Source organism: Narcine bancroftii, chromosome 8 (genome assembly GCF_036971445.1).
Source record: "Narcine bancroftii isolate sNarBan1 chromosome 8, sNarBan1.hap1, whole genome shotgun sequence".
NCBI lineage: Eukaryota > Metazoa > Chordata > Chondrichthyes > Torpediniformes > Narcinidae > Narcine > Narcine bancroftii.
Window position 1 is genome coordinate 29382139 of NC_091476.1, and position 23253 is coordinate 29405391.

Consider the following 23253-nt stretch of genomic DNA (forward strand, 5'->3'; position numbering starts at 1 on the left):
GTAAAAAAAACTCAGCAGGCATCATTTGTGGAAAGAAGAACAGAGTTAATGGTTCAAACCTGAAATGTTTACACTGTTTCTCTTTCCACAGAAGTCGATAAAACTTATGTCTGCAAGAAATTGTATATGATGAGATCCTTTGCCTTGCTGAAAGAGTCTTGAGAACTTGCTGCAGGATGTATTGATAATGGTGACGATCTATGACTATGTCCATTTCGGACATGGTGTCCCAGAGTTTGAGGGATTGAATGAATATTCATGATTGTGGATAGTATGGCAATCAACACGTTTGCTTGTTCCTGCATAACCTATACCTTGATGAATTTTATTAGTTACTTAGTCTAAAGAAATAATTTAACATGCTTGCCAAATTTTCAAATTATTTTCTCAATGGCTCACACCTTACTTAAAGGTAGTGTTTGCTGATTTGTGTGACAGGGTAAACTTCCAAACTCATTTAATGAGGCTTGTTTATCATTAATTGTGAAGAAAATAAAGACATAAGCAAATGTTCCTCTTATAGACCAAACCTGTCCATGTTTATTATGATGCTAAAGTCTTGGCTAAAATTTTAGCTAATAGGATGGAAAACATTTTACCATCAGCTATTTCTGAAGATCAAATGGGGTTTATTAAAAACCAATATTCCTATTATAATATACACCATTTAATGAATATTATGTATTTGCCTTCTGGGAAAACTCCTGAGTGTATTTCATTGGATGCTGAAAAAACATTTGATTGGATAGCATAGACACATCTGTTTACAACCCTTGAAAATTTTAATTTTGATTCTGATTTTATTACATGCGTTAAATTATTGTATTCATGACCATCTGCCACAATTCTTATTAATTTACAAAAATCTCAGCCTTTTAATCTGCAGTGTGGCACTCATCAAGGATGCCTGTTAACCCCTTTATTATTTGATCTGGCAATTGATCCATTGGACATCTTGGGGATATGGCAGAAAGGGATTGAACATAAAGTCTCTCTCTATGCAGATGATCTCCTACTTTACATTTCAAATCCATATTTGCAAGTCTGGCATTTTCTTGAATCACAAGTTTCTAATTTCTTAAGAGATTCTGAATCAAATTTTGCAGATGAGTTTATTTTTTAGCTTAATGCCTTCCTGTAAAGGTTTAATATCTATTATTTTATGAGAAATTTAAATCGGACTTTGTTAGTTAAAATCAAAAATGCTTGGGAACAGGATTAAAATTTGACTATATTGGATGTGGATTGGGACACAATTTTTAAGTTGGTTAATGGTTCCTCATTATGTGCTCAACATTGTCTATTACAATTCATACATGGAGTGCATTTGTCTAAGGCAAAATTGTCTCACTTTTATTCCAATATGACTCCCTGGTGTGACAGGTGTAAGAGTGGAGAAGTGTCATTAATTCATATTGACTTGTTCTAGTCTAGAAAAATACTGGATAGAGGTTTTTCATATTTTATCAAAAATTTTCAATATAGATTTAACACCGAATCCTTTGATGGCCCTCTCCAGCACATTGAAGGAATGATTCTCTGGTTCAGAGTCGCACCATTTCTTTTGCCTCTCTTTTGGCAAGGCATGTGATTTTGCTCAAATGGAAGGATGCGACCCCACCTACTCATGATCAGTGGTTGGGTGACATCATGTCCTGTTTGAAAATGGAAAAGATTCATTATTCAATTAATAATTGAGGTACAAGTTTCCAGAAATTATAATTTTACTCTAATGTAATGTCTGACTCGTATCTTTTTCACGTTCCTTATATTATTTTTTTAACCTTCATTTTTCTTTTAATACCAGTCATATATAGCACCTGGCAACACAGTTAGACAAGGTGTTCGAGTTTTTTCCCTCTACTATTTTCTTCTTTTCTCCTTTTTTGTTGTATTATTAGAGTTTTCTTTTCTAATAAAGGTATATACTATTTAGAATATGAATTATGGATATGCTGTACAATTTATGTATGTTAGTGATATGTAGATTATCTTATTTAGTTTATGTCACTGTCCATACTATCTTATTGAATTGTAGCCTTTTTGTTTGGATGTTCTTTATTAAAATGAATAAAAGTATTTTTAAAAAAGCATATCCATTTTTTTGCTCATACTTGCTGATTTCAATACTGCACACATGAGTCATAAGGCAAATATTTTGGTTATATTCAAGTTAATGTTGATCAAGAATTCATTATTCAAATTGCTGTTTTAACATTTGTTGTTCGTACTGAGGTTGTTTTGGTATCATCTGTAGTTACAATATTTAAATTTAAGGTTTTCCCTTTATTTAGATCACTTAAAAGTAATTGGTCATTAATCATTTCAACTAATAACTGAAAACCCTTCAAGAGTAATCATATTTTCAGTTTTTAATCTCCTGGGTATGCATAGTTTCCAGCGCAAAACTCTTCAGGTAAGAGCGGAAAGGTTTAAAAGGGAATTGAGGGTTAACTTTTTCCCCACACAGACATTGGAATTGGCTGCCAGAGGAGGCTGCAGAGGCAACAATTAAAAGACACTAGGATAGGTACAAGACATGGAAGGTTTAGAGGAATTTGGGCCAAATGCTGGCAAACAGGACTAGATTTGATACATAACTTGGTCAGCAAGGATGAGGTGGCAAAACAGCTGTTTTGGGGCTGCAAAGCTTTATGATTCTCAAGCTCCATGAATTCCATTCCCAATCACATCCCAATTTCCAAGGAGTTTTAATTTTAAACAGCTGAGTCCGCCTCCTTTCTCTGCAGATGCACAATTGGACAGAGAAAAATAAATGTCGAGCTGCATCTCTTTCTTTAATTATCATTGTAAATTTCGCACATAACACCCTAATTACATCGTCTCACTTCATATCGGCCCAGGTTCATTGCCTTCTTTCATTTTGCCAAGCCATTTAGATTGTCCAGATGACCCACTCTGAGCTCAATACTGCAGGGCATATTAGCCCAAACACCCTGCAACTTCAGCAAGAGCAGCAGATGGAATAGCTGGGAAATATAATTGTATTATGCATCCTTTTATAACAGAAAATTTTGGAAAACATATTAAAATAGAAGAACTATTGATGCCCAAGTTATATTATGATTTCTAACCTTTATGGTGAAATTTGCACATCTCCTTTCCATGACGAAGCACTAATCAAATTTCCATTTGATTTATTCATTTATAAAGACTGATTCCTTTCTTGAAATGCTGGAAAATAAATGAGTCTAATAAATCAATAACTGTTGCACCTGGAGCAATATTCCAAAGATGATAAAAAATATAATTATTTTCCTTAAACCCTCCAAAATTTCACTCCATACTCATCAGAATTAAAGTATTGCAGAAAGGTCAAGTTCATATCAAATCAATGTGCTCAGCTGTGGCCACGAGGGGTTGCAGACTTTGGAGGAGTAGTGGACTGGCGCTGGGCACCAGTAACGAGGAGAAAACCTCCTGTTGAGAAGGAGAAGCAGACAAAATGATCCTAGAAGGGGTGACCACGGTAGCTGACCAGCAAAGGGCTCTGTGGCTGAAGGACACACACAGGCAATGAGCTGCTGGTGACTGGCAGATGAGGAACCCACACAAGCTGAGGGCTGCTGGCAACTTGAAGTCACCAACCTGCTGGTACTGGGATTGAAGAATATGTTGAAGGCAAGGAGGGCTCCCAAAGTCTTCATCGTATCAGAGGATTGGATCTGAGCTTGGGTTGCCGATGGTTTAAACTGAACTGGAGTGTTGAGCAGCTGCAGAGGCTGTGGGAGCATTGGAAGTGAATCCATGGAGACTCAGTGACTTTGCTGGGATCATTTTTGTTTTTCTCTCTGACTCTAAGGGGTGCCAGGCAATGTTAATGGCAAATCTTTGTCTGCCTTATGACAAACTAAAGGCAATTTCATGTAATAAAGCAGAAATGTAATATTACATTAGAAGACTGGCACATTCCAGGCTGCAGGAATATGTGTTGAGTGATGCACTGAGGCTTGGTGCAGCTAACACGAGGACATTGTAGGGAAGGACTGCAGTCTAGAGACCTCCCATTACTGGGTTTTGAGGGGCTGAGACCAAGGGTAAGTCCCTCAAATAACGGGGGGGGGGGGGGGGAGGGAGGGGGAAGAAGCGACATGGTGCCACAGGGGTAGTAATGGTGTATTTAGAGAATAAATGTAACAATGTACATTGATCGGAATGTATAGACATGATTGAGACTTGCTGTGAAAAGACTTTGAATGGTTTTCTGTAAATAACATTGTGAATAAAGAGTATTTTTGGTTGAAACATTGCATGACAAGAAATAGTATCTGATCATATTTTTCCACATATGTTTTGTTTGTCTCAGCAAAAAAAAAAGGGACAAATTGTTGCAGGAGCCCAAAGGGTTGTGCAACATCTGTGAGTGGGAAAGAATTGTGGATGTTTTGAGTTGAGATCCAGCATCATAAATGATAGTAAGGAAGGAAATTAGACAGTATAAAGAGGAGAGGGTGGGGGTGGAGGGGGGGGGGGGTGATGGGGTGGTGCAGGACATGAGCCAATAGGGAAAACAAAGAAGGGTTTATTCAATTTGGTATGTCAATGAATACTGATTGAACTTCCACAGATGTATGGTGGAAGGTATTGCATCATGATGCTTTGGAAAATCAAGTTCCTTAGGAAGAAGATGGTTGGGGAAAGTGGCGTACCTAACCAACTTCATCAGAGGAATCAAAGATATCTCTGTGACGTACTGTGTCAGGAAGGCAACAAACATCATGTAGGACCCCCACAACCCTGGTAAACATGAAAGTCCACAGGCTCTGCGGTTGAAGTTAAAAAAACACAATGGTGGAGAAACTTAGCAGGTCAAACAGACCATTGGACACATAACCAATGTTTCGACCTTGATGAAGGGTTATGTATCTTTATCTTTGCTATTTAAATACACTGACCTGCTGAATTTGTCCAGCATCGTGTTTTTACTTTTCTCATCTTGATTTCTTCTCAGTGCAACCTCTAGGTTTAAGAACTGCAAACAGGATCTTGAATTTTCCATACTAACCTAATGCTAACTATAAACTGCCCAGTTTGCATTATCGAAACATTACTTTTTTACATTAAATTCAACTGCGGATATTTATTCCTAAATCTTTACTGCCTCTTTCTCTGTCTCATGGCATATTGTGAAAATGTACTTTCTACTGTTGGAGTTGGTGTATTTTGTGTACTTGGGCAGTAAGAATTTTAGTGAATTGTGTCAATTGTACTTGAGCACCTGAAAATAAACTCTCATCCTGATACTCAAACCTAATGCATTAATATTTACAATGGCAGAATATAATCATGAATTTCTTATTAGGTACGGTGAAGCCCTGTTTATAGCACGATGGTTTAGGTCTAAAAATCGCATTGCAACAAAAGTTGGGTTGCACTAAATCAGGTTTTCATTGTGTACAATATTGACCGTGGCAGCACCTCCCCACCCCCATTCACTGCAGGATCCCCCCACCCCACCCACTTATCTATGAGATGAATTCCCCACCAAGATAAACATTACAGTGCTTACATCTGCTGCGGAAAGGATGGCCATCCCTGGTACTGCATCTTTTAAAATAGGCTCCCTTAACATCGTATCTCAAAGAACGCAGCATGGACGTTAAGTGGTGCATACTTTGTACATATTGGGCCAATTACTTATCACATTATATACGAATTCATGTTAAGTCGGGGTATATAAAATCGAGGTTTCACTGCACTCTGAACAAATCAGCCAATGGGATCTGGAAAACAATGGTGACAGCAATGATGCCTGATACTTGTCCTCGCTTTTCCTATTGATGATAGGAGTTGGCCATACCAAGCCATTGTTTCACGTCCCCTCACCATTCTGAAAAATTGTCTGAACTAACCTCATAATTAATGTTTCACTTGGAAAATTCCTATTTGGCAATTCAGAGATTTTAAAGTTTGAACTGTAATGAATTTACAAGAAATACTTTTCTGTAATGTAATTATATTGCACATTTAATGATGGCCATAGATGACTGTCTCACAAGAAATTATTTTATTGTTAGTGTGATTTTATTAAATATGTATTGAACCATCAGAGAATCTGTTCTTCTCCCTCTATACATTTTTACCAGTGGAAATAAAATGATTCATGACTGACAGATATAAATTAATGGAGGCAAACAACAGCTGTGGGGGATTTCAATATCTCCCTTTCTCTAATAAAATGAAGTCCCACGCTTCCTCACAGTGCTGCAAGATAATACTTTGCCCTCGTATAATTTTAATTACATGCAAATATCCATGGTACCTTTGCTTGTATGAGTGTATTAATTAGTTTTTGTGGAAATTCTAAATGTCAGAGAATCTAGTTGTCCACATCTGAATTCATGCTGGATGTCTCCTTATGAAAAATTTTAATTCAAAATGTGTTAATTTCTCAAAATAAATTGATTTATTTTTGGCTTAGATCAACAAATATACAATATTTGTTATATAATTACACATATATAAAAATATACTCATGTTGAGGCTTGAATGATGCCTATTGATGAGATCAATAAATATCTGCATATGGGCATTATTAAAATGTTGGGCAAAGGAAATATAAATGAATGATCAATATATTGATAAAAAAATATAGATTGATTAGTCAGTCTACACTTCCACATATTTAGGCATAAACTGTCTGGGTATAGATGGAGTATGGCAAGGAAGAACAGAAGATACTGGGAGAAAATGAAAAGGAAATTGAGATAAAGGAAATGAAGGACAAAGAGAGGGAAGAGATACAAGACAGTGGAAGGGACTTGGTGCAAGAGGGAAGGAAGGAAATACTTTTATTACAAAAGGATCACAAAATATCGGACATTAATGTTGGAGAACAAATTGAGTCTGTTAGTTTTCGGGTAGTTTTAGGGAAAAGCAAGGATGGGCCTAAAATTGAGGTTCTGGATTGGAGAAGAGCAAATTTCGAAGGAATAAGAAGGGATTTGGGGAGTATTGAGTGGAACAGGATATTTTCAGGTAAGGATGTAAAAGAAAAATGGAGGATATTCAAAAAAGAAATTGTGCGGGTACAGAGTAGATATGTCCCAGTGAGGATCAAAGGAAAGGCTGGAAGTCATAGGGAGGCTTGGTTTTCGAGGAATATTGGAAATTTGGTTAGGAGAAAAAGGGAGGTGTACAAGAGGTATAAAGAGCAGGGAGCTGAGAGTTTGAAGGAGGACTACAAGGAGTGTAGAAGGAATCTTAAGAAAGAAATTAGAAAGGCCAAAAAAAAAGCACAAAGAGGCTTTGGCAGACAGAGTAAAAATAAATCCAAAGGGTTTCTATAGGTACATTAAAAGTAAAAGATTAGTGAGGGATAAAATTAGACCCCTTGTAGATAGCGAAGGTAGGCTGAGTGAGAAGTCAGAGGAAATGGGGGAAATTTTGAATGATTTCTTTGCCTCGGTATTCACTAGGGAAAAAAATATTGAACCAGTTGAAGTAAATAAAAATAGTGGGGAGGTCATAAAGCATATAAAGATAACTGAGGAGGTAGTGATGGCTGTGTTGAAAAAGATAAAGGTGGATAAATCTCCGGGACTGGACAAAATATTCCCAAGGACACTCAGGGAGGCTTGCGGACAAATAGTGGGGCCATTAGCAGAGATATTTAGGATGTCACTGGTCACGGGGGTAGTGCCAAAGGATTGGAGGGTAGCGCATGTGGTTCCGCTGTTTAAGAAAGGGTCCAAATGTAAACCTGGGAATTATAGGCCCATGAGTCTGACGTCTGTGGTGGGTAAGTTGATGGAAAGTGTTCTGAGGGATGGTATTTACAAATATTTGGAGGTACAGGGATTGATAGGGAGTAATCAGCATGGTTTTGTCAGGGGTAGATCATGCTTGACAAACCTGATTGAGTTTTTTGAGGGGGTTACAAAAAAGGTTGATGAAGGGAAAGCTGTGGATGTTGTCTATTTAGACTTTAGTAAAGCTTTTGACAAAGTTCCCCACAGGAGGTTAGGAAAAAAGGTGGAGGCATTAGGTATAAATAAGGAGGTAGTGAAATGGATTCAGCAATGGTTGGATGGGAGGTGTCAGAGAGTAGTGGTAGAAAATTGTTTGTCCAATTGGAGGCCGGTGACTAGCGGAGTTCCACAGGGATCGGTCCTGGGTCCACTATTGTTTGTTATATATATTACTGATCTGGAAGTAGGGGTGGAGAATTGGATAAGCAAGTTTGCGGATGATAGAAAGATTGGTGGTGTTGTGGACAGTGAGGAAGATTACCGTAGATTAAAAGGTGATTTAGGAAGGCTGGAGGTGTGGGCTGAGAAATGGCTGATGGAATTTAATACAGATAAGTGTGAGGTGTTACATTTTGGAAAGGCAAATCTAAATAGGTCATATGCATTAAATGGTAGGCTATTGAGATGTGCAGAGCAACAAAGGGATTTAGGAGTGACGGTAAATAGTACCCTCAAAGCTGATACTCAGGTAGATGGTGTGGTGAAGAAGGCATTTGGAATGTTGGCCTTAATAAATCGGAGTATTGAATTCAAGAGTAGGGAGGTTATGATGAAATTGTACAATGCATTGGTGACGCCAAATTTGGAGTACTGTGTACAGTTTTGGTCACCAAATTATAGGAAAGATATAAACAAAATAGAGAGAGTGCAGAGAAGGTTCATGAGAATGTTGACAGGATTTCAAGGTTTGAGTTACAGGGAAAGGTTGTGCAGACTGGGGCTTTTTTCTCTGGAGCGTAGAAGATTGAGGGGGGACTTGATAGAGGTGTTTAAGAATTTAAAAGGGACAGACAGAGTCTTTTTCAATTAAGAGTGGGGGAGATTCCACCCAGAGGACATCCCTAAATCGGACATTATTACTCCATTTGGTCTATTTAAGTTTCTAAGGATGCCTTTCAGTCTTAAGATCGTAGCTCAGACATTCCAATGTTTAATGGACGCCATCATAAAAGATTTGCTTTTCCTTTTCTTCTACCTCGATGGAGATTCAATTAAGGGCGTGGTTTAAGATTGAAGGGGGAAAATTATAAGGGGAACATGAGGCGAAATTTCTTTACGCAAAGGGTGGTAGGGATGTGGAATGAGCTTCTGGGAGACGTGGTCGAGGCGGGATCATTCGTTACATTTAAGGACAGACTGGATAGTTACATGGAGAGGAGAGGACTGGAGGGGTATGGACTGGGTGCTGGTCAGTGGGACTAGGAGGGTGGGAATTTGTTACGGCATGGACTAGTAGGGCCGAACTGGCCTGTTCTGTAAGTGGTTATATGGTTAAATATTTGTGGCAGAGATCTGCATTAGATGTGGGTGAAGATAATGAAGATGTATTTTCAGCAGGAGTTTGGGAGATAATAGATCATTGGGAGACCATGCCATTGCACAGAGTTGGAGCCACTTTTTAAATGTAAGGAATGTTGCATTCATGTCAATATCTACAATGGAATGAATTATGAATGCCAAAGAGAGTGAAATGTGAATGTTAAATGGGGTAAAAACACAATGCTGGAGAAACTCAGCAGGTCAGTCTGTGTAGTTTGTATAGCAAAGATAAAGATACATAACTGTGGTGGTCTGAACAGCTGGACAGGCAGAATTGCCACACTGAGAGGCCTGCGTTTGCAGACCCATGTGGATTGACGAAGCGCGTTGCTTCCCTGCTGGCATGTTGCCAGAGAGACAATGACTGCAGTGCACTAACTTCACTCCCCTTTGAGAGGCACGATGACACCACTCCCCTTTATGAAGCGTGCAGGACATCACTCTTTCCCTTTGTGAGGCACGCGATTGTTTAAAATAAAAACCAGTTGGTAGTTGACTCATCTCTGGTAGCTGTTGTTGCTTGAGTTCTGCAATTAGTCCCACTAAATTGGTAACCCCGACGGGTGCTCAATGCTTTTTGAGACCCAATAGTGAAACATAGTGAGAAAGCCTGCAGAATGGATGCCATTACTGTGCTGCACGCAGTGGCTGTAAAACTGCCCACCTTCTGGCTTCACGGACCACGCCCATGGTTCTAGGAGGCTGAGGCCCAGTTCCACATTAGAAACATAACAAATGAAGCCATCAAATTCTGGCATGTAGTCACCTTATTAGATGAAGATTCTGCTGCTAAGATAGATCATTTTATCAGCAACCTGCCCGAGGAGGATCAATACAGTGTTTTTGAGGCACATCTCCTTGTGACTTTTGGCGCATCTGACCTGGGAAGAGGCACACGCTTACTCCACCTCGACGATTTGGGGGACAGGAAGCCATTAGAACTAATGAATGAAATGCTTGTGTTAGCAGAGCGCCATTTCAACTGCTTAATGTTCAAGGCAGCCTTCTTGGAACAGCTCCCTCATGACATCGCCCTGCTGCTCTCTTCTGCTGACTTCTCCAAACCAAGGAAAGTGGCAAGGCAGGCAGTCAGACTTGACAGGGTACCGCAGCCTCCCATGGCAAAGTTTCAACAGATCACCTTAGACAGTCAAGTCAATGCAGCCACCAGTTCTACTGCCCTCCACAAGCTACCGAGGGGGAAAAAAGCCATTGGAGAACAGTGAGTGGTGTTTCTATCACAGAAAGTGGGGCAGGAATGAGCGCTGCTCTGTGCCACCGTGTAGTTACATGGTTGACTCCCAGGGAAACGACAACGCCAACTGCCACTGATGGCCTTGACAGTTGGTGACCAGACTGGCCTGTAATATGCCACTGATCAGTGCACACGATGCAAACTGCTCGTCGACACCGGAGCTCAGCTCAATATCTTCCTGCCATCCTCTTACAAGTGGGAATCTCAAGTGCCTCAAGCTGACTTGCATGCCACCAAAGGCACAATGATTAGCAGTTATGGCACCAAGTTGATACAACTTGTATTAGGCGACACACCTTACCGCTAGACTTTCACGCTAGCAGCCGAAGGACAGCCCAATTTTGTAGTAAACTTCCTGAGGGCACATGACTTGTTGGTAGATATGAAAGGGCGCCACCTCATTTCACACATGCCCACTTTATTCAGGTCATCGGCTGGCAACACTGCTATGTGTGCAACCACTCGCCACTGATGATTTTGTGAACTTATTAGTAGAGTTTCCTGAACTACTTACACCAGATTTCCATTTAGTCTCTCCACGTCATGGAGTTCAGCACTACATAACCACCACCGGTCCTCCCCTACATTCCAAGGCATTCAGATTTCCCCCTGACCGACTATTACAGGCCAAAAAAAGAGGAACTAGACATTATCTGAAGGTCCGATAGTCCTTTGGCATCGCCACTCCATATGGTGCTCAAAGCATCTGGTGGCCTAAGACCTTGTGGAGATTACCAATGGCTCAAATGTGCTGGATAGATATCCAGCACCACACATTCAACATTTCACCGCCAACCTCCATGGCAAACGGATCTTCTCGAAGGTAGACTTAGTAAAAGGTTATCACCAAATCCCTGTCCACCCAGAGGACATCCCTAAATCGGACATTATTACTCCATTTGGTCTATTTAAGTTTCTAAGGATGCCTTTCAGTCTTAAGATCGTAGCTCAGACATTCCAATGTTTAATGGACGCCATCATAAAAGATTTGCTTTTCCTTTTCTTCTACCTCGATGGCATCTTAGTAGCCAATGAGTCAACATGAGAACAGACAACACCTGTGACAATTGATCCAGAAGCTTCAGGATTTGGGCCTTTCTGTCAACCTTCCGAAGTGTGCATTTGACAAACACACAATTGACTTTTTGGGACACAGGATTTCGACAGCAGGTGCAACCCCGCTTCCAGACAAAGTATCAGCCATTTGGGTCTTCCTAAAGCCCACTACTGTTAAAGGGGTAGCAGAATTCCTGGGAAAGGTTAACTTTTATAACAGGTTCCTCCCAGCAGCAGCCAGGATCATGAAGCCCTTGTTCCTCATCCTCACCGGCAAACCTAAGAAACTACTCTGGACTACAAAGGCCACAGAAGCATTTGACAAAGCAAATGAGGTGCTTTCAAAGGTAATTATGTTAGACCACCCCCATATGCACGCCCAGCTTGCGCTCACGTCAGACGCGTCGGACATCGCTGTGAGGGTGGTCCTAGAACAGAAAGTCAGCGGTCACTGGCAACCCCTGGCATTTTTCAGCCGCCACCTACGCCCGCCCGAATTAAAGTACAGCTTTTTCGACCGGGAGTTGTTAGTGCTTTATCTGGCCATCAAACATTTCAGATATTTTCTCGAATGCAGGCATTTTGCTGCATTTACCCTTGCCCTTGCCAAGATTACGGATCCCTGGTCAGCCAGTCAACAGAGCCATCTAGCCTATATTTCTGAATTTACCTCTGATATGTGGCATTTGTCCGGTAAAGGCAATGTTGTAGCTGATGCTTTGTCCAGGACAGAGGTCAATGCGATTCCAGGAGGGCTGGATCTCTGGGCTCTTTCAATAGCCCAACAAGAGGACCAGGAGGTATAAGCTTTCCATACAGCTATTATGGACCTGCTCTTAGCTGATGTTCCATTGGGCCCTGACCAGGTGATACTTTCGGCCACCCATGACCAATCATCCCACTGTTTTGGCAGAGGAAACTTTTTGATCACATTCACAGCCTGTCCCATCCATCTGTCCGCATGACCGTCAAGCTTTTGTCCTCAAGATATGTCTGACATGGCTTAAGGAAGCAGGTCACTCACTAGGCACGAAAATGCCTCTCCTGCCAGGCAGCTAAGGCCCAACAACATACCAGAGCACCGCTCCAACAATTTCCACCTACGACACAAAGGTTTCAGCATATACACTTAGACATTGTGGGCCCGCTGCCCATGTCCAGAGGTCAACAGTATATACTAACAATGGCTGACCATTTTACCCACTGGCCGGAAGCTGCACCAATGATGGACATCATGGCTGAAACGTATGCTTGGACTTTTCTCTTGATCTGGGTTGCTCAATTCAGAGTACCAGTCCATCTAACCTCTGACAGGGGAACTCGGTTTACTTCAACCTTGTGGGAAAACCTGGCGAGACTTTTTACCATACTACAGCATACCACCCGCAGGCTAATGGGCTAGTGGAACATTTCCACTGCCATCTGAAACAAGCCTTTCGGGTAAGACTTAACGACCCTCAGATGAGTTACCATGGCCTGCTGCATATTAGAACAGCACCTAATGATGACCTGGAGACCTTTTCAACAGAAATAGTTTATGGCGCTGCACTCCCAGAACCGACAGACATCATTCCTTCTCCAGCCAAAGGTAGATCCGCGATTACAGAAGAATTACAAGAACTAAGAAACAAGATGGGTTCACTGGCTCCAGTTCCAGCAATTCATCATAGATTACCGCCTACACAGTTTCCTGCTGCTCTCGACTCTACTTCTTACATCTTTGTTCAGCATCCATCCCCTGCTACATTCCTGCAGCAATCTTACAAGGGGCCTTATAAACTGCTGCAGCACAATGGATCTATGGACTTGGTGGTCGACCAGAACCTTTTAACACAAGACAGACTGCGCACATGGACATTGCTGAACCTGTGCATGTCCCACCTCCCAAGCGCCGGGGATGACCTCCTAAAATACCCAACATTGTGACATTGCAGCCATCCAATGATTCGGGGGTGGGGGGGGGGGTGGTGATGGTGATATGGCGGACCAAGCGGCTACGCAGATGGTCAACAGAATCGCTGTACTGAGCAGTTGGCACAGAATGGTGCGGGCTCCCCTTCTTTGCCCGTGAGAAACCCACGTTTGCAGACCCATGTGGGTTAATGAATCACATTGCCAGAGAGACGATGACTCCGCAGCGTGTTAACTTCACTGCCCTTTGTGAGGCACGCTGACATCACTCTCCTTTGAGAGGTGCGCTGACATCACTCTCTATGAGGCGCGCTGATATCACTCCCCTTTGAGAGGTGCGCTGACATCACTCTCTATGAAACGCGCTGATATCACTCCCCTTTGAGAGGTGCGCTGACATCACTCTCTATGAAGCGCGCTGACATCACTCTCCTTTGAGAGGTGCGCTGACATCACTCTCTATGAGGCGCGCTGATATCACTCCCCTTTGAGAGGTGCGCTGACATCACTCTCTATGAGGCGCGCTGATATCACTCCCCTTTGAGAGGTGCGCTGACATCACTCTCTATGAAGCGCGCTGATATCACTCCCCTTTGAGAGGTGCGCTGACATCACTCTCTATGAAGCGCGTTGATATCACTCCCCTTTGAGAGGTGCGCTGACATTACTCTCTATGAGACGCGCTGATATCACTCCCCTTTGTGAGGCGCACGATTGTTTAAAATATAAAAAAAACAGTTGGCAGTTGACTCTTCTCAGGTAAGCTGTGTTTCTCGAGCTCTGCAGTTAGTACAACTAAAATAACCAATGTTTCGGGCTTCAGCCCTCATCCAAGTATGACAAAATGTGGGCTGGGGTTTGAACAAAATGGAGGGGGTGGGGGGTGCAGGAGAAGGAGCACAGTCCCTAGGGCAAGAGGTGGATAAGGGAGGGAGAGCACACCAACAAACCAGGGGAAGAGGGATGTCTCTGTGAATGGAGAGGGAACGGTTTGGAGAGTGAAATGTGGAGTTTATATTGATCAAGATAAGATCTGAGATGGATTAAAAAAAAGTGATTGTGTTTTTTTACACCAAGCTAATAATAAATAACATAATAAAGCCAAAAAGCTGTGGCAATAACACCCAACAGTGAAAAATAAAACAGGTCCAGCATTCGTCAAAACTGGGAAAGAGAAAACATTAGTATAAGGCACCATTGAAGCTGGAGGAGGGATGGTTAGAACAAAGGACCCGAAAACTTCATGTGGCAGCTATTTACCAGTTTCAAATCTTGAATTAAACTGAATTATTGTTATGTATACTTAACTAAAGTGAAAAAGCATCCCTTTGCATGTTTTCCAAGCAAGTTAATCTTGATGTGGTAGTGCAAAAATAAAACAACAGTGCTGGATATAGCATTAAAAAGAAAAATAGATTTCATTGTGCAAGGCATTGTCTTGTACTTCAGGGTGGTCCATTCAAGAGTCTGATTTTAAAAAGAAGGAAAGAAACCGGAGATGCATATTTTCAAACTTTTGTCCAAAGGAAGAGGGAAGAAGATAATGTGACCAGAATGAGATGGGTAGTGGGAAAGAACATGAAATAATTTTTGATGAAATAATTTTTTGAAATATTAACTAAATAGAATCATAGAACATTACAGCACAGAAAACAGACCATCCGGCCCTACTAGTCTGTGCTGTAACATTATTCTGCTAGTTCCATTAACATGTGCACAGTCCCTAACCCTCCAGACCTCTCCCATCCATGTATCTATTTAATTTATTCTTAAAACTTAAGATTGAGCCTGCATTTACCACATCAGATGACATCTCGTTCCATACCCCCACCACTCTCTGAGTGAAGAAGTTCCCCCTCAAGTTCCCTTTAAACTCTTCCCCTTTCACTGTAAAGCCATGGCCTCTTGTATTTATCTCTCCGAATCTAAGTGGAAAGAACCTATTCACATTTACTCTGTCTATACCCCTCATAATTTTGTAAACCTCTATCATATCTCCCCTCATTCTTCTACTCTCCAAGGAATAAAGCCCTAACCTGTTTAATATTTTCCTGTAACTCAACTCCAGAAGACCTGGCAACATCCTAGTAAATCTTGTCTGCGCCCCTTCAATCTTACTAATATCCTTCCTGAATTTAGGTGATGAGAACAGTACAGAATACTCCAAAACTGCCCTCTCCAATGTCTTATACAATTTCACCATAACATCTCAACTCCTATACTTAATAGTTTGATTTATGAAAGCCAAGATGCCAAAAGCTTTCTTTACAGCCCTGTCTCACCGTGATGCCACTCTCAGAGAATTATATATCTGTATTCCTAGATCCCTTTGTTCCTCCGCACTCCTCAGTGCACTACCATTTACTGTGTATGTGCTACCTTGGTTTGTCTTTCCAAAATGCAACACCTCACACTTGCCTGCATTAAATTCCATCTGTCATTCTCTGGCCTCATTTTCCAGATTCTTTTTAAATTAACTTTAAAAAAATCTTTTTATTTTATTAATTTAAATTAAGACATACATTAAGGTAACAGGCAATTTCGGCCCACAAGTTTGTGCAGCCCAATTTACACCCCATTAACCTCCACCCACAATACATTTTGAATGATGGAGGAAACTGGACCACCATGGAGAAAATCCATGCAGTTAATGGGAGAACGTACAAACTCCTTACAGACAATGTGGATCTTGAACCCTGGTTTGGTCCCAATCGCTGGAGCTGTAAAGGCATTGTGCTAACTGCTACACCAATCGTACGAGGAATTCTGGGGCATGGAAAATCAAGGTTCATAATCTGAGGCTGATCTTGTTATGCAGTTCATGACTTCCCAACCGCCTATTCTTGAACTATCCAAAATCACTTTCCCTTTCCTTTCTCGTTCAATATTCTTCAATAAAATATAATGACTAAGGGTAATGGTGAGAACGTGAAGAATCTGTATATTAAATGTCCTGATGCGTCCCTGTGAATGCACCAAAGTTTCCTCTACTTGACATGTAGGAAACATCGGGGGGGTCCAGAAAATGTCAGAATCAGAATCATTTTATTGTCATTTCCATATTGAAAGCACAAAAACAAAACTGCATTTCCCCAAACAATGCCAATGGTCACCAACGTCACCGCCGATTCCCTCCAACATCGGGCTCTGAAGTGCCTGTTGCGACCGGTAGTCCCGTTGTCTGCCCAGTCATCCTTACTATCGCAATCCTCCGTTGGTCTTCATGACATTCTCCAGTCCTCATAGCCACAGCTCTCCATGAGAGCCTGCATGGAAGTCCCGACTCCCGTCCCTCCGAGCTCCAAAACTGGTCGTTCTGTCACCACTTTCGGAACTCTGCCAGCAGCACCTTTGCACCATACACATTCCCTCGGCCGCCGATGCTACCCAACACCAAGGATTGGAGGGCCTGCTTCTGCAGCAGTGGGCTAGTTCAATAGCAATGCCATGAGCCTCACATAGAAGTATCCTGGTGCTGTTGTTGAATTCTTGATGATCCTCACTGCTCAAATTGTCCTATCCTCCTGTTTGTCATTTGTGGATGGCTCTCAACTTAACATATAACATGCACTCCTCCGGAAGAGCTGCTGCAAGATGCTTCCACCACCGCTATCTTGGAACCTCTTGTTCCACATTTTTCTCAGATTGCACATGTCCACACAATACACTCAAGATCAGGCACATCATACAGGATCTTCGCACACACTTACAGATGCTGCATTGCTCTTTCCCCTTTCAGACAGAAGAACGTTAATCTAACTGCGTTTATACATTTATAAATTCACCTGATTAACTGCATTCTGAATTCACTTTGACATTGCTGTTCTTCCTTGTGTTGATTTGGCTGATGTAGCACCTCTCTACCTCTCTCTCTCTCTCTCTCTCTCTCTCTCTCTCTCTCTCTCTCTCTCTCTCTCTCTCTCCCCCCCCCCCCCCCCTCCCTCCCTCTGTGGGAGCACAAACTCTTTTCTATCGACTGATGTATCAGGTCTGCTTCAGAAGTTAATTCAAAACTATAATCAAATTCAGAATCTTTCTCACTGTTCTCTAGGTACCTTGTAGTTAGATCAAATGTTCACACTTAATATTATGAACTCCTGGAAATGTACATCTTTACAATACCTCCAAAGAGTCCAGTTTTCTAATCTCTGACATTCCTCCCTCTGTGGGAGTACAAACTCTTTTCTATCAACTAATGTATCAGGTCTGCTTCAGATGTTAATTCAAAAGTATAATCAAATTCAGAATCTTTCTCACTGTTCTCTAGGTACCTTGTAGCAGATCAAATGTTCACACTTAATATTATGAACTCCTGGAACTGTACATCTTTACAATACCTCCAAAGAGTCCAGTTTTCTAATCTCTGACATTCCTCCCTCTGTGGGAGTACAAACTCTTTTCTATCAACTAATGTATCAGGTCTGCTTCAGATGTTAATTCAAAAGTATAATCAAATTCAGAATCTTTCTCACTGTTCTCTAGGTACCTTGTAGCAGATCAAATGTTCACACTTAATATTATGAACTCCTGGAACTGTACATCTTTACAATACCTCCAAAGAGTCCAGTTTTCTAATCTCTGACCTCCCTGGTGGTGTCAGCTCACAAATTCATCACGTAATCTGATCTTCCTTTCTTATGTCAACATGAGAGCATAAGAAAAATAAGCAAGAGAAGGCCATTTGTCTTGGCTGAAATTTTACATTCAGTGCTAAATTTCCACTCACATCATATCTCGTGATTTCCTGAATATTCAAAAATTTATTTACCTCTGTCAATATACTCTGAATACACTAAGCACAAGTCGTGTTGGGTATGCAATTTAAAAAAAAACACAAATCCTTTTGGCAAAGACATTTCTTTTCATGTCATTCATGAATGACTAACCCCTTAATATGAAATTGTGATCTCAGACTCTACACAACCCATCATTACTACTCCATGGTGCAATCTCCATTGGCTTGCGATGGAGAGGCCCATCCAAATATATATCTGTCCAGCTAATATCTGGTATTTGAACTTTCAGATTTTAAATGTAATTGCTTATAACTCCTTCAGATGACCTTACGTTACTCACATTATCAGCTGAATCCAGCCACCAGAACAGTTACGTATCACTTATCTTTCCCTCTCCGATATCCTCTCATTCCTCACATTCTATTCAACTCCCCTCTTTTATTTCTGATTTTTTCCAGTTCCTATTCATTCATTCGTAGTTACACAGCATGTAAATAGGCCCTTCAGCCTATGCTGTCCTAGAAAACTATCGAAGCTAACCCATTTGCCTGCATTTTGCCCCTGACCCCCCAAAACATTTCCTGTCCATGCACTTAATGTTTTATTTAACCATTGCAATTGTACCCACCTCTGTCACCTCCTCTTGCATATCATATCCAATTAATACCATTTGTGTTAATTTCAACACAACACCAAAATCTTTTTCTGTCATCTCCATCGCTATGCCTACTTCTTCCACCTTGATTCTCCACCTCCCACTGAAAATGCCTTCTTCCATCTTAAGCCTTCTTCCTCCTCTTGGACACCTTATCCTGTCCATTTACCCATGCTGGATCTTTATATTTGCAATTGCTGCCAAAACTTCATATGTCTCAAATTCATCACTCCTTATTCTATTCTCACCCCATCTGAACATGCTGCGCTCCACTCTCTATGCAACAATCCCAACCTCATTATCAAACCCCCAGTCAGGTTTGGTTCTGCTTTGATCTAGTGCACTGATCTCTACCTTACAGGTCTCAGCTTCACCTTGTCATGGTGGAGAAGCTTGTGTGGTCCTGAGATCCCAAGAGTGATGCTGTCTGCAGCTATGCTCTTGGTAGGGCTTCCCATAGCAGTAAGGTCGAGGGTGAGGTCCCTGACAAAGAACAATCCAACCAAGACCTCCATGGTGGAACAGGCAGATGAAGTTAATTCGAACTCAATGGCTGTGAAAGCGGATGAAGGCTGCAACAAATCCATAATCTCCAATCATCGTGGTATCCATGCCATTGGAATTAATTGATTGATTTGTGAAGTATCATGTGCATATTGGGGTGCAACATTAAGTACATGTTAAACAAATACATACACGGGCATCTTCGCTCTGTGGAAAATGGAATAAAGTCCATCATCCTTGACCTCGAAGGAAAGCCATGACCAATCAGCTCTCAGACCCCTTTTCTTAATTAACCCTTCAACAGGACCTCACCAAAGAACATCCAGCTACTGTTACAGAATTGTGCTATTATTAATCTTTAGGTTATAATATATTATATTTAGTAAAATTATTTTGTGGGTTTGAAAACACATTTGTGTTGGCAGATAAGTCTTTTGGACACTGCTTGGCTGGAGTTGGCACAGTCATAAAATCAAAGTGAGTTGTTCTATTGAAATACTGAAGACAATGAATGTTTGCTCAAAAGACACCTGTATAAACAAACAGCCATTTGCTTGTTGGCCTGTGTAGACAACTCATACTTTCTAAGAAGTGAAGCTTTAAACAGAGACAGTGGTGATGTTATGTCAGATGATTGCAGTAACTTTCAGTGAGAAAGGTGCTGTTGTGTTCTCCCTTGTCAGGGAAGGAACACAGAATCATTGGCTTTGAAGAAAAGGGCCACTTTGACTGTCTTCCTTTGTCAAGAGAGACAAGTGCTACTGCGGCCATTTTAATCATCATTTCATTTAACCCTTGCCTGGGTTTGTGAAATTGTGTAAATTGCAAGTTCTGTAACCTCCACACAAGAGAGGGGAATTTGTGGAAAATCATTGAAAACAACTCTACAAGAATTTGTGAGTTTTCAGAAGTCCGATGACTTTGTGCCTTACCTACACCATAGTTACTTTTGAACAACAGTTTAAAGACTCTGAATTTCAACACAAGTTTAAAGACTGAAGTTTAAAATATACTTTTCAGAATTGTGCCTGAGCTGTAATGGTTTGGGATCTGCCATGCATACACACACACGCATATGCATGTATGTATAGTGGGGTTATGTTTAAATTAAGAAATGTTATTATAAATAGTAATTAATAAAAATATATTTTTTGGAGGTATTATCTTGGTTGATTTCTATTGCTGTTGGTCTAAGTTATAACACTACCATCTCACCAGACCATCTTTAACCTCATCACTTCTGTTCATCTCCATCCTATGGCCTACCACTTCATTGTTTCCTATTCCTCCACTGCCAAATTCTATCTCCTACTCAAGATACAGAAACCCAATTGCCAAGGTAGACCCATTGTATCACATGCTCCTGCCCTCCGAAATAGAATCAACTACTCACTCTAACCACCCGAGTCTTTAATATTCACAAAACAGTATTCATTTATTTATTTGTATATATGGATACTTGTCCGGTATATACGTTGTTTGTCTCTTATGTCTAGTGGTGAGCCTGCATGTTTTGCACTGAGGACCAGAGTACCCTATTTTGTCAGGTTGTCCTGGTGCGATCGGATGGCAATAAATGTGACTTGACTTGGAAAGGCCAAATTCCATGAGCCATTCCATTGCCCAGTTTTAAAAAAAAATTGATCAAGATCCTGCTGTAACCTTAGACAATTTTCTTTACTGTCCATTATCACCAATTTTGATGAGAAGTTATTGACATGAAGTATACATTGTGCTTTATTCTGCACGGGCACTGCCCAACCTGCTGCATATTTCAGCAATTTCTGTTTTCTTGCAGTTGCAAACATTGTTCATAATCTGCATTACACATGTTACACAAGTCGTCCAAAGGAAAAACTGAAGCTCTTCAACAGACAAATCCAATTTGGATCTTGGGATGAATAATCTGCCTGTTTAATATTGCATGAGGCATGTGAACTTTAAGGGCACCAGGAACCATGATCCACCAGACAGTATTCAAAGTATTCCTGATTTATGGCATATGAAAAGCAGATAATTAAATAACAACCTATTGACCCCTCAATGCACTGTGATAAAATATAACGCACAGATGACCCTCAATAGCAGAAGTGGTACAGGTTCCACAGATTATGTTAACTCGTTCTGCAAAAAACATAGTTGAAGGGTGATATATGGGCAATTATCCATCTGCTATCGTTGTTACTTCTGATTATTTGCAGTCCTGTCACCTCCTTTTAGGTTTCATTAATATTTTGGCATTCATTCTGAGAGTCTGTTTTCACAGCTGTCAACTGCACAGGCAGTCCAGATTGTTTTCATTAGCTTTATCGCCACGATTACTCTTAAATATTGAACAACATGCTACTGTATCAATCAGCATTAAAAGATTCATAACATTTTCAAAACATACAACAAGTTTTCTACAGCTGTTAAATTGCATGCGCCATTATAGCAACCCAGCAGTGTGTTTAGTGCATCTCTTTCAGTCGCTTACAGGAATTTTGAACAGTTTGTCTCTTTAAGGTTGTCAACAAAGCATGTTTGCCTCTTTAAAAAAAGAACCCTCACACCAGGCTCTTTGCTTGGCAGTTGCTAAAGACAGTAATAGATTTCTTCATAACAGTTATTTTAATTATGCAATGGACTATTACTTAACTGGTTGGATTTTTTTCCCCAATTATTAAATTAAAACAGTGGCCACACTTTGCAAGAGTAAGCTCAGGTTGTCACCCAGAAGATATTTGGCAATGATTATTGCAGTGATGACCATATGATTTTACTTCCCATTGTAATATATTATTACCTCCTTTGAACTTAGTCTCAGTTTCTTTTCAGTGTAAAGCAGAGAAGCGCAAAGCACCAAATGGAACCAATGGGGAACGAGACATAGGGGTGAGATCCCTTTAACCCAGTGAGTGTCTTGATCTGAGCATAAGAAACTAATAACAAATTATATTCTCTTCAGTTTCTACACATCACAAGTAATTCAAAAGGAGGGAAGAAGTCACTTTCATCTTGATTAAAGATTAATTCATCAAGCAGAAACAATATTAATGAGTCATAAACGAAAAAAAAGGATTGGTCCAGCTCGTCTCCTTGCTGAACACAATCAAACGAGCCAAACTGTTTGAAGGGAAGGCAACACACAATGCTCATAAAGTAAACACAGTCGTGACCTGACAACAAAACACAAATGGAGCGATTTCAATTCCAGTGTCTGAAATGCACGTTGGAATGAAGGAATTTGAAAATTTTGTTTGAAATATGCTCCAGGCAAGATTAGATTAACACATAGGCTCTTGGAATTGGGTTCCTGCCCTCAGCATCTTCTGGGAGAAAACTAAATCGTCGCTGAAAGGCAATAAATTTGACACTAATCCTCTTGTTGGTCCTTGTGACCCTTTCTCCAGTCTCGGCTTCCTCTGATTGGTCCTCTGGCTTTCACTTCTTCCTTTTGGTGTCATGATCCAATTTTATCATCATCATTTCTGCAATTTGTAATGCGATCCAGACCCTTTCCCTTCCTGCTCTTATTTGTCAACTCTGTGTCTGCCTCCTCTTCTTGGCCCCAGAGAAGTTTAAAGCATTGACAGGGTAAGTGGATTACAAGGCATAGATATTTGGAACAGGACCAAAGGTCAGAAGGATAAACTATTTGCTTTGTTTAGTTGGCACCTTTTGCTGTAGATTCTGCTACCCCTCCTAAGCCCAAGAATGTCCATTTTGGGTTTAGCTTGAATCAACTTTGAGGGAAGTACATATATGAGATCTCCGAATGACTGTAGTCACGTTGGGGTGGGATTAGGTTATAATTTTATACCTGAATTGACCCCTACTCCTCCT

General features: G+C 40.9%; 2 long non-coding RNA genes across 3 annotated transcripts in view; one reads left to right on the top strand and one right to left on the bottom strand.

The window, feature by feature from the left end:
• Positions 1-23253, top strand: part of LOC138741694 (uncharacterized) — an 89461-nt gene that overhangs the window by 24697 nt on the left and 41511 nt on the right. The window lies entirely within an intron of this gene.
• LOC138740567 (uncharacterized) lies at positions 669-9689 on the bottom strand. Its single transcript, XR_011343004.1, has 3 exons — positions 9555-9689; positions 3096-3195; positions 669-1655 (listed from the first exon to the last, which is right to left on the bottom strand). It is a non-coding gene; the product is annotated as an uncharacterized lncRNA (long non-coding RNA).